The 14,781-nt window shown below is 37.9% G+C and overlaps 1 protein-coding gene across 6 annotated transcripts in view; it reads right to left on the bottom strand.

Annotated features, from left to right (window-relative positions):
- The window catches only part of SHISAL1 (shisa like 1), a 74,284-nt gene that overhangs the window by 44,256 nt on the left and 15,247 nt on the right, over positions 1 to 14,781 (bottom strand). Inside the window, exon 1 of one of the 6 annotated variants that reach the window (XM_064420561.1) lies at positions 9,464 to 9,757. The exons of the other annotated variants lie outside the window; for them this stretch is intronic. The gene's annotated coding sequence lies outside the window, so the exon portion shown is untranslated. Of the gene's footprint in view, positions 1 to 9,463; positions 9,758 to 14,781 lie in introns of those variants that run through there. 6 annotated transcript variants of the gene reach the window in all.

Genomic DNA, 14,781 nt, shown 5'->3' with positions numbered 1-14,781 from the left:
CAGTCAATTCCCTAGTGTTTCTCTACCCTAGAAAGGTTTCCCTATACCAAATTTGCAGCTTCTTTGCTTTAAGCCCTATCAGCAGTGAAGCTGGAGAATTATTTACCTACAGACACACTAGTTTCACCTCTTTGCATCAATCTTTCAATTAATACATACAAGAAGTGCTATCATCCCAGCTTTTTCTTAGGCTATCAGCTTACACCTCTTGCAATTTTTCCTTTAAAAACATCCTTGTTACACCTTTTATGCCCCCTCTTTGATCTGCCTCTATCCTTTATAGCAAGGTTGTGCAAGTTAACTTCAGCATAATTTTGTATTCAGTGGTTTGTATTTTCTTAGTGCCCTGAAAATCCTAATAAACATCCCAAGAGCTGCCAGTTCTTCCAGGAAAAATAAAAACACAGCATTACCAAGGTGCAGAGAGCCACAGAGCTTCTGCTAATTCTCAGTTACTGCAAGGACACACAGGTAAATCCCTCTAAAATGAAGAGAGGCACATTTACACACACAGACAAAACCACATGGCTAAAAATGCATCAGGACTACATGAGAGACAATGCTGGTGCGTTGTGACAACACTAAGGGGATGAGTAGCATGACCAGAGCATGATAGTGGTTGAGAAAGCTGTTTAAAATTAAATGGAAAAGAAAAGGCTGTGATCAAAACCTAACTCCTAGTCTCTGTTCACTTCTTACATTAAAGAGGGCTTAAAAATATATCCAGTATGTGCTCATGAATGCCATTGCAATGAAATTACAGGCTTATTACAAAGGAAGCAATATAACTGGCATGAAAGAAAACCTGATTATTAGGAAAATGTGGTTTCATACTGCAGCAACCTCAACAAAATGTTTATGAAAAACAGATACTAGATTTCAATTGACAGTTGCCTTACTTGAAACAATCTATGAAAAGGAGCTGCTGGTAGAAAACCTTCTGGATTGTGATGCAGCACTAACATTACTCAATGCCACTTCCCTAAAAACACATATGCAGGAAGTTAAGCACGTGTGAGTCTCTACCCAGCTACAGATAAAGCCTTTGCAGTCAGAGCTTTAGAACTGCTAAAGGTGAGCAAATGTATACTACACTACTCAGGCCACAAAATTCTTCCCCCTTTTTTTATGAATTTTATAATTGAAAATATAGACTGCTGTGTTTTATTCCACCCTCCCATGTTTATTATTTACCACAGTTGTTCTCCAAACAGTTATGAAGAGACAACATTCATGAATCCTAAAAAATAAAGCTCTGAAGTACAGCCTGAAGGCCAACTTGTGAACTTCAAGCTCTTATTAACAGGATGGGGCCAAGAAACCTGCACGTGGCACAGGTGTCACCTGTTAAAGCCATTAATTCCTCTCCTTTTAGCTCTCTTTTCCCCCTTTTCACCAACACATTTAGTTGGTCACTGGGAACTGTCCCACAGCCACATCATAAATATCCAAGTTGGAATCAGGTTTTAGCAGTTCCCACCATAAGCACAATGCACAGTAGAGTCTGATACAGAAGTTAAAGGGTCCCTTTATTACAAGAGAATTAATTTTAGAGAGTCAGTGGTGCATTCAGACCTTATAATCACAAAATTTAACTGATGAGAAAGTTCCAGAAGAGAGGACAAACTCTTTATTTACAGTCAAATTCTAAACTGTCTCCATAGCACAAGCAAAGATATTAAAGATAATACCATAATGTAGCTGTAGTGCAAATAAGTGATTTATTACACACTTGCATTTGGTAGAATAAATGTTTAATTTCCTAGATCTGTTTCTGATAAAGGTCAGAAAATCTTAGACTGTTGTCTGTCCTACAACTGGCCTTACACTGTATACATTAGATCTCATTTTGGGGAAAAATACCTAAATTACTTTGTGGAGACAGTCAGCTTTGTAAAAATAACAACTGCAGTTGTGATGATTCACTGATAACTAACTTCAGCTACAAGTTACTGGCAACTTTCTCACTTGTCATTAAACAAGATTCATTCAGGGAAGGTTGAAGCCAAGAGCTGACCCTTCCCTAATGCTCTGAAGCCACTGAGATTAAAATATTTGTATTTTCTCATTTGCATATACTTTATCAGCCTGAGCATAGGCAGCTGATAAAGGTTTGCTGTAGTCATCCAGAACCCTTCTTTTTAGTGAAATAACTAAGTTCAGATGTACACTTGGACTACTGAATCAGCTGAGAGGGGATTTTGGAAAACACAACATCTACAATCTGTGGAAGCTCAACTGAGTGCTTTGCTAATGAATTAATAAATCTGCCAGGGTGAGACAATCAAGCTATGCATGAAACAAAGCAATCTGCGAAAGCTGAATTTTTACTCTGAAATTATGAATGGTCTTGGTCTCCCATGAGGCAGAAATGATAAGGAAGTATACACAACTGTGTAATAATATTCTAAGAGAGTTTAAGAAAAGGCTAGGATACATTTTTTAGTGATTACAAATCTACTGTTAATCAAGTTTCAGTTTTTAAAGAAACACAAGGCTCTTCTCTAGGGAAACTTCTGCTTGGGTTTTTTGAGTTACTTTCAGTACAGAACCAAAGCAAATGTTCTTTAATTTAAAATATTACCAAGTCTTAAATTAATAATACAATTTCTACTAGTTTATGTGAAACAGTTTGTCCAAGTAATTCTAAGTAAATTACTAAGAAATAAATTTAGTTTTGATTGTAAGATTATGGGTTTTATAACAGCCAGTTTTTATAAAACTCCCAGAACTAATCCCCCATTCTGCTTTAGAGTATAGCTCTAAAACTGTGAATGTGTGTACCTGTAAAAAAGGCAGTAAACCTGGCCAGTGTATTTTTAATATCCATTTGAGAAAAAAGTAATATATCAGCAGTTTATCTAGTGAAAAATGTGAGCACATTTTTGGTTTTCCCAATATACTGTCAGCTGTATATACACAGAAAGCAAAAACTACCTATAGTCTCTCTGGGAGCATTTTTTGACATGTTTTCCTTTCAAAATGGCCTCTTCTGAAAAATAAACCTTCCACTGCAAAGTCTGGGACATCTAAATTTTATTTCATTCTCAAATTCTTCAACATCAATTATCAACATCTGTATTTAATCAGATGGGTTTCTAACCTTCTGTCACTCTGGGTCTGTAGACATTTTCAAGTGCTATTTTGTTCAAATGTGAAAAAACAGGAGCAGCAAGTTAAACAAAAATTGAAGTAAACTCAGAAAAGCATTAATCTGATCATATCAAATACAAAGGCAATCAAAATTCTCATAAATACTTTTTCCTCTTTCCATCAGCTTTAGAAAGGATGTTTCCTTTTACAAATACAAATTACTACTCCATTTCTTTACAATCTAATTAAACATTTCAAAATGCAAAAAAACCCCACTTTTTTTTCCCCTCATGAGGATATTTAACTATATCAACACAAAGTGTAGCTTATCTGACATAGATGGATCTGCACTACAAGTATTTTGACAGCATTATTCCACCGTTCCTAAGGATAACACCTCAATGTGCAAAAGGCAGATCTTCTTCATTTTTAAAACCTGATACTAGTCCCTTAAGAAGAAAATAACTGAATTCCTGCAAACATTTTGGTCAAATCTTTCTCACCCTCTTGTTAAAGAAAACGATGAAAAACACCCACTGGAGTAAACTGAGAAATCAGAGAATCAAGATGAAAAGGACTCACAAGCATCAGCAAGTTCAAAGGAATTTGCCTCTCCTCTTAAAACATTTGCAAATGTTTCACATACTGAAATGTTTCTCAGTAGCATCACAAATGAAGTTTGCTCCTAAAGCAGACTCCAACTAAGGAAAAAGGAAACTGTGTGGCAGCCTTAACCATGGAAAAGAAAGGAAATGTAGGAAAGAAAAAAATGCACAGTAGAAGGTGGGAGTAACTTCCTTTTCACCTGTTCTTTTGCCTCATTCTGACTGAACAACCAGCCTCACACTGCAGGAGAAAATGCCATTTTTCACTGCTGCACATATAAATATCTTAAAAAGCTGGATTTAAGGGCAATGCATGGCTGTACTACTGCAACCATCCTAGCTCACAGCTATTCTAATTAAAACCCCTGAATTTTCAACCCCAAGAACACTGGATTGTTAACAAAAGCTTAATTTTGAAAGTAACAAGGCAGAGAAACCAAGAGAAATGCTACTGAATCCTTTGTCCTCTCCTCTTAAGCAGAAATACCTGCAGGACAAAAGAAAGGACAATTTTTAGTAGTCAGAACAGCAGGTGTGGAGGTTGCCAAGCAGAAGGAGATAAAGCATGCAGAGCAACAGAAAAGTGGCTTTCAACAATTTATCTTTTTCTTCTTTTTTTAAGTGTGCAATTTTTGGAGCTGAAAAACCAGGTAAAACAAAGCTGTATTGCTGGTGGTGACATCACATGGCCCCAAGCTTTGTTTCACACCCTCTGTTTTACAAGATGTAAAAACTGCTTATTTTATGCCTAGCTTGGGGTGTCTGCAGATTTTATGCTGTGCACAGAGGTGGGTGTGAGAGGAACTGCATCCAAAGGCTTGTTCAGAATTCCACAGAAATTCAGATTCTTGGCCTACCATAGGTCAATCATCAAACACCCCTCTCCTCACTGAGCAGTGCAGCTGAGCAAAATGGAATGTGCCAGAAGCATCAGCTGCAGACAGAAGCCACAGTTGTTTAATATTCATCTCAGTGGGCAGGTTTACATCCCTCACATAGAACATAATCCAGGGTGTTCCAGCTACTACAATCAACACCACATTTTGGCTCCAAACAGCCCCATCCCTAAAAGTGGCCTCCATCTGAAACATTTCCCATTAATAGGCGTACAACTACAGCAACAAACAGAGAACACTTCGCCAGAATTTTCTGAAATAGTTCTTCTGAAAGTGAAAAGTGGCATGCATTTCCCATTTTCCTTAGAGACTAAGAGAACCTCTCAAATCCAACTATTTGGCAAGTAAGGATAAAAGTACAGCATTCAACCCAGCAAAGCTATTTGCCAGCAAGCAATACTGCAGTCATGCAGTCTGTTCCTTCTCACAGATATTTTGGAGTCCAAGAAAATGGGGGGAAAAAAAGAAAAAAGAAAGAAAAAAGAAAGAAAAAAGACAAGTCGAGGGATGACACTATTTCTAGTTTACAGAAAGGATGCTGATGCTCAGAGCAGTAGAGCAGTCACAGTCATAAAGGAGGAATACAACAGATTTGAGGACTGTACATCAAGTTTGTAGACCTAATGCTTTAAACACAAAACAGTGATTTAAAAAACCATGTGGAAAACAATCGGGGTAGGAAAAAAGAACTTCACCTACGAGAATACAAAGTCACTTGATGTTTAAAATATTTTCATGAAGTTTATGTACAGAAGAGAGCATGGCTTGGGAATTCTCCTGCACCCAATTTAGTAATGGTAAACTCTCAAGTCATGCGCAGTGATGGCTTCTGGACTGGTAAAACTGAGATGTGGCGGTCACAGGTTGATTCTGATAGGAGCCAGATGCTAGCCACTGCATTTTTGAGATGCACTTACAAAGTCTCTGACCCAAAGAACTGAAAATTTAATTAAGCCTCTGTATAATTAAATATACACCTTAACTTAATGAAAGATTGTGATGAAAGGATACAGGGATACCAACATCACTTTAAATCATCCTTGCTGATAACAAGCTTAGATATCTTTGAAGGATCACATCTAATCTCTGCATTCAGATAGTTAAAAACAGCTCAAAATTAGGTAAAGATGCAAAATAAGAATGTAGAGTTTTAAATAACAAGAAGTATTTTAAAAATCAGATGCTTTGTTTCTGGAAATTTTAGCTTTTCCTCTGCAATAATACTTCATTACATGCATTACCTCATGAAAGTTGACATGAAAAAGCCCTTACTCATACAGGGAACAGTTACTCACATTCTTCTAATGACCCATTCTTTAGGGTATTTTAGCAACATGAAATTAGTTACATTTAGTAAGCAGCAATTTTATAACCATATAACACAGACAGTTTTAGCCATTTCCCTTAAATGGGGTACACATAAAGCTTAACATAAAACTTATTTAAAAAAAAACCTCAACAACAAAAAAATCTGGAATTACAGCATCCAAGGCAGGGAAGGCCCAACATGCTTGCAAATTTTATGAGCAGAATGTTATTTTAATGCTGGTATCTCAAGGCATTTTCGAGGTCTGTTCCCAAAATGTTACGCCTATTGTAACAATACTTCTTTTGGCTTCTTGTCTAATAATCTCATCCTTTTGGCAGCTGCCACAGATGCTCATTCTGCAATCATTTTCTTTTCACCAACCATAAGGTCTTTGATGCTCACTTTGTAATATACTTATCAGTATGGATGGAGTCACATAGGCCAGTCAATCAATTTTGTGTCTTGGCACAGTAAACTACATCCAAAATATATTGAATGGTGAAATCCTTAGCCCTTCAATATAACTGAACTGAATCTAATAGAGTCTGTGAAGAGCAGAGAGAATTTTTATATTTAAAATCAACCCATTTCAGTTACAGGTAACAAACCAGAATTCCCCACATAAAGAGGCCAGATATGAAGAAGGATTGAGATCTGCCTTCCTTATTTGACTTGGGAGGACAACTCACAGAGACATCACTGGACAACTCTGGGGTAAAGGCAGCTATTATTTTAAGAAGCAAATTATAGAAATATTTATTTTTTAGCTCATATAAATGAGACAGAAACTGAATGACAGCATAATGGGAAACAGAGTTGTCCAAGTAAGGGAATGGTAGCCAGATAACCTGATTCTATTCCTTCTCATCTTCTACTTCTTTCAGCTGCTTAAATCATTATTTATTCCCTCCAGCAAAAACGTTGAATAGAAATTATCAGATCTGAAAACTCCTTTCCATTCTTGAATTTTTTCTGAATTATGATTTTCTTAAAAATCCAAGTCAGCAGTCCATTCCTCAGCTTCCTCAGTAATCAACTGTTTTCTACACTACTAAACATATTGCTCTGGTTGGTGGTATTTCAACAAAGTTCATACGTCATTTTCTTTTCTCCTTGTCCTATTTTTTTCCTCTTCAAACAAATCCTTATATTGGGTAAACCATTCATCCAAGAATCCTTATGTTTTAATATCTGGGCTTCAACATCAGTTAAAAGGGTAGGCACAGACTACAGCATGGTTTTGTATAATTTCTATCATGTAATCACCATTGAGGATTACTGTCCTTTTTCAGGAACCATAACACTGGCAAAAGAGGCTTTTCCAAGGGCTCCTGAGCAGTCAGTGCCTCAGCTGCTGGAGCTACTGTAGATTCTAAGCGTAACCTCAAGTCAAACAAACTTCTGGATATATTGTAAGTAAATTCTACTTCAGGAACATAATCTGGTTGTATTTGTAGTGACAACAAAATGTAGCAAATAAACTCAGCCCTCCTAAGAAGACTTGACCAATCCAAGGTCTTTCATGCAAAGACATAATTGATTTTTATTTAGCATCTTATCCATTCTGAACTAGTACAGAAATTTGATTGTCCTGGCCACAATAGTGACCAGCTAATAAGCTTAGAAAATTGTAATCGTACCAATTAAAGGAAGTAATCTGTCCAAAAAGTGGTTTACATCATTTTCAAAGGCCAGAATAGCATCATATTCCATGGGCACATGATTCAAAGCATTAGACTAATCACTGGTACTGCAACAGGGCTTTTTGGTTGGCAGAATTATGCCTTATAACTAGAACTTTTGTTTATTTGTCATCCTAGTTTTCTGCTGACTGGTAGAACTATCAGATGGCTGTACTCTTGTTCAGTAGGTTAGAAGACCAAGTCAGCTCAGTCTTCTTCCTGCAGAACTGACTTCCAGATATGTGGGCATGCAGAGAAGTTTGTCTTAGACATAAATTTCTTCTATATTCCCCTAATGAGGCTAAAAATGCTATGGAAGAAAACTTAATTCCTGAAAAACCTTCATGTAATTATCATAGCAATAAATTATTTCATAGCTTATATAAAGGTCTGCTTTTCTCCAGAGCTCTTGTCAGCATGGACATCTTTTACTTCAACGACTTCTATTGATCAGCTCTAAATAAATAGTAAATGCTACAGGACCAGATTAACATTCTCTTATTCTTGCTTTACAAAAGGACTGATTTGCCCTCACTGTACCACTACTTTTGCACCCCACTTCCCAAAAAAGTTTCTCAGTATCCTCCCTCTTTGGGACAAAGTTTGTGCCACTTGTCCTGTGAGAAATATGGGAGAAGCTCAATAGTCTTTGATAAGGAAAGTAAACTTGGATCATAATACTTATTTCAAAGAAGCACTTAGAAAATAAAATATTGAAATATCAATTAATTTGAAGAAGTAAGGAAATATTTTACATTAGACTGATATTTACACATAGGTAAAACATAGTGTTTTCTTTGAGAAGGAACATCACACTAGGTCAGAAACCTTATCAACTAGAAACACCATCCCATGAGTAAGAAATTCAATTAAAAGGAGGCCTTGTTCTTAACCTGATATATTTCTAGCTAAATCTCACACGATGCTTCTCTAACATAACTTCTTTTTCTCCCCAGCTGCTGTCTTTACCTCAATTGTGTACCGAAAATGCCAAACCAAAGGGCAAAATTGCAATTTCATCATTCTTGTAAGCTGTAAGCATAGCAGCTTCTGAAGGCCATTCTGAACAATGAATTTCCAAATCAAGTAATGCAATTAATAATTTTTCTTGTATGACAAGGTAATTAACAGTAACTGGCAAGGCCATTCTAAATTACAGAAATGTCTCTCAATCTAAGAAGAAAACTCACCTTGAAGCACAGCACTGATTAAAAAAAGAACTCAAGGAAAATCACATTTAGGGAAACACTTCTCAGTTAGTCAGGGCTTTAGCTTGAAACGGCAACATTGTGGGCACCAAATTCCACATCACCCCTCCCAGCAGGGCCAATAACCAGGCTTGACATCTGCACTGTGCCTGCCTTCCAAACTAACTCCTTGTCAAAAAGGGGCTCTTCAAATGAAGAGGGATGTAAAATATGCTCAGAGAGGAGAGCAAGATTCATGTGGAGAAGTGATAACCTTCCTCAGGGAAGTCAAGAGGCAGCAACCAGAGCTGAAACATCACAGTGTGCTAAGAATCCCTGCTGCATATTAAAGAGTGAGCCCATTTGTTTCTCTAACATGAAAACACCTGGAATCTTCAAAGAGATGAAGCAAGCCATGAAGAAATCCAGAAGGCATTGTTTCTTAAAGCAAGCAGAAAGGAAAACTGGCTAGGAATGAAGACAAATAAGACAATTAAAGGTGACTTGGTTGGTGCTGCTGGGCAGGGCTGGCACAGCATCCAACATTCTCCCAGCAGTGGGCTGGGGGTGGGCAAAGTCCCTCCAGGAGACATAGCCAGGCCCCTGACACAAACTGATCAAAGGGATACTCCAGACCATGTGACATTGATTCAAACAAAACCTAAGGAAAGGGGGAGCACTGATTACTTACCATGTTTACCTTCCAGAGCCACACCGGAGCCCTGCTTCCCTTGGATATTGCTTGCTGATGGGAAGTAGAGAATAAAATCTTTGGACTTTTCCCTTTGCTTGCGCAAATCCAATCTTGGCTTTTGCTTTAATAAACTGCTTTATCTCATCCTCGTTGTTTTCCATCACATTTTCTCTACCCTGTGCAGCTGAGGAGTGATAGAGCAGCTTGGTGAGCATCCACCATACAGATATTGGATTTGCCTGGAAAAGTTCTTGTAGTGGAGGGAGGGCTACAGGGGTGGCTTCTGTGAGAAGCTCCCAGAAGCCTCCTCCATGTCCAGCAGAGCCATTGTGAGCCCAAGCTCCAGGCAGACCTGCCACTGGTCAAGGTCAAGCCTAGCAGAGAAGGTGCTGACACCTAAGAAATAATGGATTTAAGAGTGTCCTAGGTTACAATATAAAGATGTACTCTACTCCCATCCTCAAGAGCTGTTGAAGCCAGGAGGGGCATTGTTTTGTTTTATCTCCTGTTAATGGGCCCATCACTGCCTTGCCCATGGCTCAGAGATAACGCCCTCCAGGAGCCATTTCTGTTTAATGGACAATCAAGGACCCACAGCACGACTGACAGAATGATATCAGCCCATTGTGAGCTGCTCTACCCAGTGGAGAGGAGCTAAGCATCCCCACCTGGATATAATCTGGGTTTGGGACAGAACAAGCTGCCCTTATCCACTGGTTTCCAGGGGACAAGAGCTACCAGATCTTTTCTATGGGATTATCACTTCAACAAGACCATTTCATCTGGACTGCTACCACCACCCTAACTAGCAGGGTGTCAGGTTGTATTCCGACCCTGTCAGTGGTTTTTCTTTTGTATTACTGTGGGATTTTTTTCCCTTTTCCTAATAAATTATATTTCTGACTTGGAGTCTCTCACTGGTTTTGCTCGCAAACCAGAACAAAGAACGATAACAACAAAAAAAGTTCATGCACAGCTGTAACTGGGTACAGAGAAGAGAGGGATGAGATGTGATGAACTACCCTTAACCCCCATTCCCATCTCCCTGTGCTGGAGGGAGGGAATTGGGATTAATCCTGGGAAGGAGGGGTGTGGTGGGGGGCAGGTGTTTTCAATATTTGTTTTACTTCTCATTATCTTATTCTTTGTTCATAAATTCAATCCACTTCCCCAATAGTTTTCCCACGTCAGTGATGGGGGAGGGATCTCTCCCTGCCCCTACCTGACCTCCAGAGCCTTTCCCCTCCTCTGTCCAGCTAAGAGAGGCAGTGATAGACAGGCTTGGATGGGTTTCTGGCATCCAGACAGGTAAAACCACAAAACTCACAGCAATGCATTGACTTTTGAAGGTCTCTGACTGGATGCCTGAAATACAAGACAAAGAGATGCCCTTAAGATGAGAACTGTGGGGATATCAGCCCAGTGAAGTAGAAACAAGCAGTTTCAATTGAACCATCTCAATTGCAGCTCTGTAAGGCAGTCAGTTCACAGGAGAATGTCCATGTGAAGGACAAACAAAGCATCTGCAACCGAAACAGTAATTTTAAAAATTCAGGGCAGTCCTATCAGTTTGACGACCTACAGATGGGTCTGATACCCTTCAAACTTTCTGTGGGAAGAGAAGGATCAGCATGTTTTTGAAAGCAAACATTGCTACTAAAAAGGGAGATCTCCCACAGAAGGAGAGGTTTCAGAGCATACCAGTGCTTGAAAGTGGTGCCTGCCTCAGCAAACCTGAGTAAAGTGGTTATTTTGTTGTTGTCTTAGAGATGGAAGGGAACAAGAGCCAACTGAGTTCAGCTTTCCTCCAAACAGGTGCACATCAGTGACTCTCTAAGGCTACTCACATGGAGCAAACACCAGCACCACCAGGATCACTTTAGTGGAAACTTCCATTTTGTTCTCACAACCAGCATCTAGATTATCCAGCTTTTCTCCAGTCAGGAAAGCAATTGTATTGTATTTCAATTTGCTTTTGTATTTGGAGCATGAAAAGCATTCTGGAGTTTGTTGTGCCCAAAGGGGAAGAAATAATCACAAGCACTAAGTATTTATATTGCACCATATATATATATTAATGTCACCTATCTTTACCATTAAAAGCCAGACTAAAGCTATTTTTTGCTTTTAATGAAATTTGTTATTGAAAATAAAAAACTCTTTGCACATTCTGTATAATTCATATTGTTCTACCATGCAAACATATGGCTCAGATTGCTCATTCGTATGAAGATAAATATGTTTATTCTCCCACTGACTCAGTGCTATGAGAAACTTAATTCACTCGAAAGTTACCCATAACATAACTAAAAAAATGACTATTTAAATCCTTCAGAGCTTCTTACTGGGAAAAGATAATCCAATAATTAAAGAGAACAACTTTTCATCAAGAAAATTAGCAGTTTTACAACAAAAAATAACTACTGAGGCAAACGTTAGTATTTTCTTCACTGTTACAAACATGATTCAAGTTGAATGTGTGCATACATATATTTAAGCCCAGTCTGCAGACAGCACCCAACAGCCTGGAGTGGTACTTTATTATTCATCCATGCCCTGGCTAAAAATTCTATCCAGCTGCTCAGCACTGGACAGAAGCAATCAACAACTTGGATCTAAAATGTGCTAATCAGTGTAACGAATTTATTTAACAACTACCAGAGTGCTGACATACCACTGCAGGCACACCCTCCTCCCCTGAACAGGCACAGCTCTGGCACAAGACTGCAATCCTTGAGCATCAATGCAATCCTCTTTGTTCTTTGCAGAGTAAGAGCCAAAATGCAAAATGGAAAAAAAAAAAAATCCAAGATCCTCCTTCTCTTAATGGACTTGGACCTCTTTCAATAATTTCAAGTAGTACGACTTGTGCTTAAACTCAAGTTTTACTTCTGGAGAACAAGTGATGTGAAAGTGATTTCCTTCATTACTTGAAAGATTTCTGTAGTGTTTCAAGATAATGTATTTTCAGGCATTCATCTTAAGCAACGAGACATGTTCTTGGATATTCTTTTTTCTTGGAAGTATTTCTGAAGGGTTTTAAAAACTGACAGGTAAATTCAGAGTGCCTTAATAAAAAGAGTCCCTGTGTACAGCAGCTTGACTTTCACCCTTTGGATTTTGCAAAGTTATCACTGCTCTTTTGGTCAACCCAGAAGGATTCTGTATTGGACAAAGGCAGAATGCTTCACGGAGCAACACTTGGAAACAGCAACTGATGCCAAAGATTTTGAAACATTCCCGGATTTAACTCAATTTCAGAAAACTTGCCTCTGCAAGTTTCTTCCTCCACTGTACTTCCCACTAAAATGGAAATGTCATTTTAGACTTTTCTGCTTTACCTCTGTCCTCAGTTGTTTGGGCAAAAGTGATTGAAAAGGATGCGATACATGTGAGAAATGTGACACAATACATAAGATTTTATACCTGTGACATGTATCACATAACACATATCATATCATATGACATGTGATCCATGACATCTTATGACAATATGATTACAAAAATCATATTATATAATAATTTATGGCAAATACAGTAGGTGATACATATTCAATACATATGATAAATATGAAACATTATTATTAATGGTATATATATTATATATATATTTTATATGGGATATATATGAGATATGATATAACAGGTTTAGTTGGGATTTGTTTTGGTTTTTTTTGAGAAATCCTCATAAGAAAAGATTAAGCTCACCTGTTTTCTGGATTTTTTGTGTATTTGAAGAAGGGGCAAATTTAGAAAAAAGAGATGAGTCACAACCTTGTGCAGTCCTGAACCATCAGGAAAGCAATGATTTTCATTACTACAATATCCACTTCATGTTCAGTGAAAACTTCAAATATCATATAAATTCTCCACTTAATAGCTGGATTTTCTGCAATCTGCCTGGATTAATCTACATTGTCTCAAGACATTAAATGTAACAAATCTCATTTTCAAACCTACTACAATATGTTTTAAAAGCTAATGCAAGAGCGCTTTTACTGCCTTTCAGTAAAAATCCCCTATTAACTATGCTGAATCACGGCACACGATATAAATGGAAGCAAGACTCTAATAAAAGATGGGATATTAATAAAAATGAGGAGTGGGAAGATGGATCAACAACTGAGAAAGCCGCCTAGCAACGATAAGGGTGCAGAAATGAAAAGGATGATGTGCACAGGAAGCAAATTTATTCAAAACACAGGCTGGAGTACAATTGAACAAGTATCTGCCTTTGAGTAACAAAAGAGCATTTCTTTCACATGTTTAGGAAAACATACTTAGTTAGAAACCATTAGCACTTACTACTGGTAACTGGACTACCAGGTATGAGGCAGGTATTTTTGTACACTGTCATGGTTAAAAAGAGTCTTCTGCCCTAAATGCACTTTGAAATTAAAAGTCAAGCAGAAAGAAAATTCAAAGCCTGTTACAATTATTTGAAGACTCAATGTAGCTAAGGAAGAATGTAACTGAAAACAGGAGTGGTATTTTTTATTTCCATAGTAATCATCATATAATATTTCATAACTGAGAAAAATTTTAAATTGCTTTACAAATGCCTTGGAAAGAATTCCTTGATCACTTGGAACAGTGCCAGTTTTTCTGCCCAGAGTCTCAGATCCAAACAACTGATGTCTGCTTTGTTTTAGTCCACATCTGTTCCATTGGTACCACACAATGGGCACCTTTGTGTGATTTTTACCAAAATATCCCCTCTCCCCAGTCTCTTATCTCCAGAGAATCCAAAAGTTAAATGACCATGACCAATCAACTGCAACAAGTTACAGATTTTAAGAAACTTAAATAGATAAACTATTAATATATTTAATGAATTACTAGTTAAACAATACTGCACATACCTGTGAAGGGCCTTATTTGAAATGTCAGCCTTACTATAGTTAGGCTGCAGTGAATATACAAGACTCAAGTACTCTGCCACTAGAGCTCTGCTATCTCATTTTCTTTCCAAGATCATCTTCATCAAAAGGCAGGGCTGAGTATTTATCAATAATTGACACTAATAAGAGAGGGATAGTGGGAATAAGACTTCTGGATAAACTCACATTATCTAAATCAGGAGCTGGATTGATCACATGTGGTCACTCTTTCCCATCTCTAGGCACAGGCCTGTGAAGGACCCAGCTCTGGGGCACAGACTCCTGTGCCCTGTGCTTTCTTTCCAAAATCAAGCACAGAATGGTGTTCTAGAAAGAGAAACAAAACTAACCAAACCACACCAAAATTACACCAGGACAAGGAATGTGATGTCCACTAAAGCCTCTTGTAGAAAAGGGGTGAGTTACGGGTCCCTA

Source organism: Passer domesticus, chromosome 5 (assembly GCF_036417665.1).
Source record: "Passer domesticus isolate bPasDom1 chromosome 5, bPasDom1.hap1, whole genome shotgun sequence".
Taxonomy (NCBI): domain Eukaryota; kingdom Metazoa; phylum Chordata; class Aves; order Passeriformes; family Passeridae; genus Passer; species Passer domesticus.
This window is presented reverse-complemented; position numbering and strand designations above follow the sequence as displayed.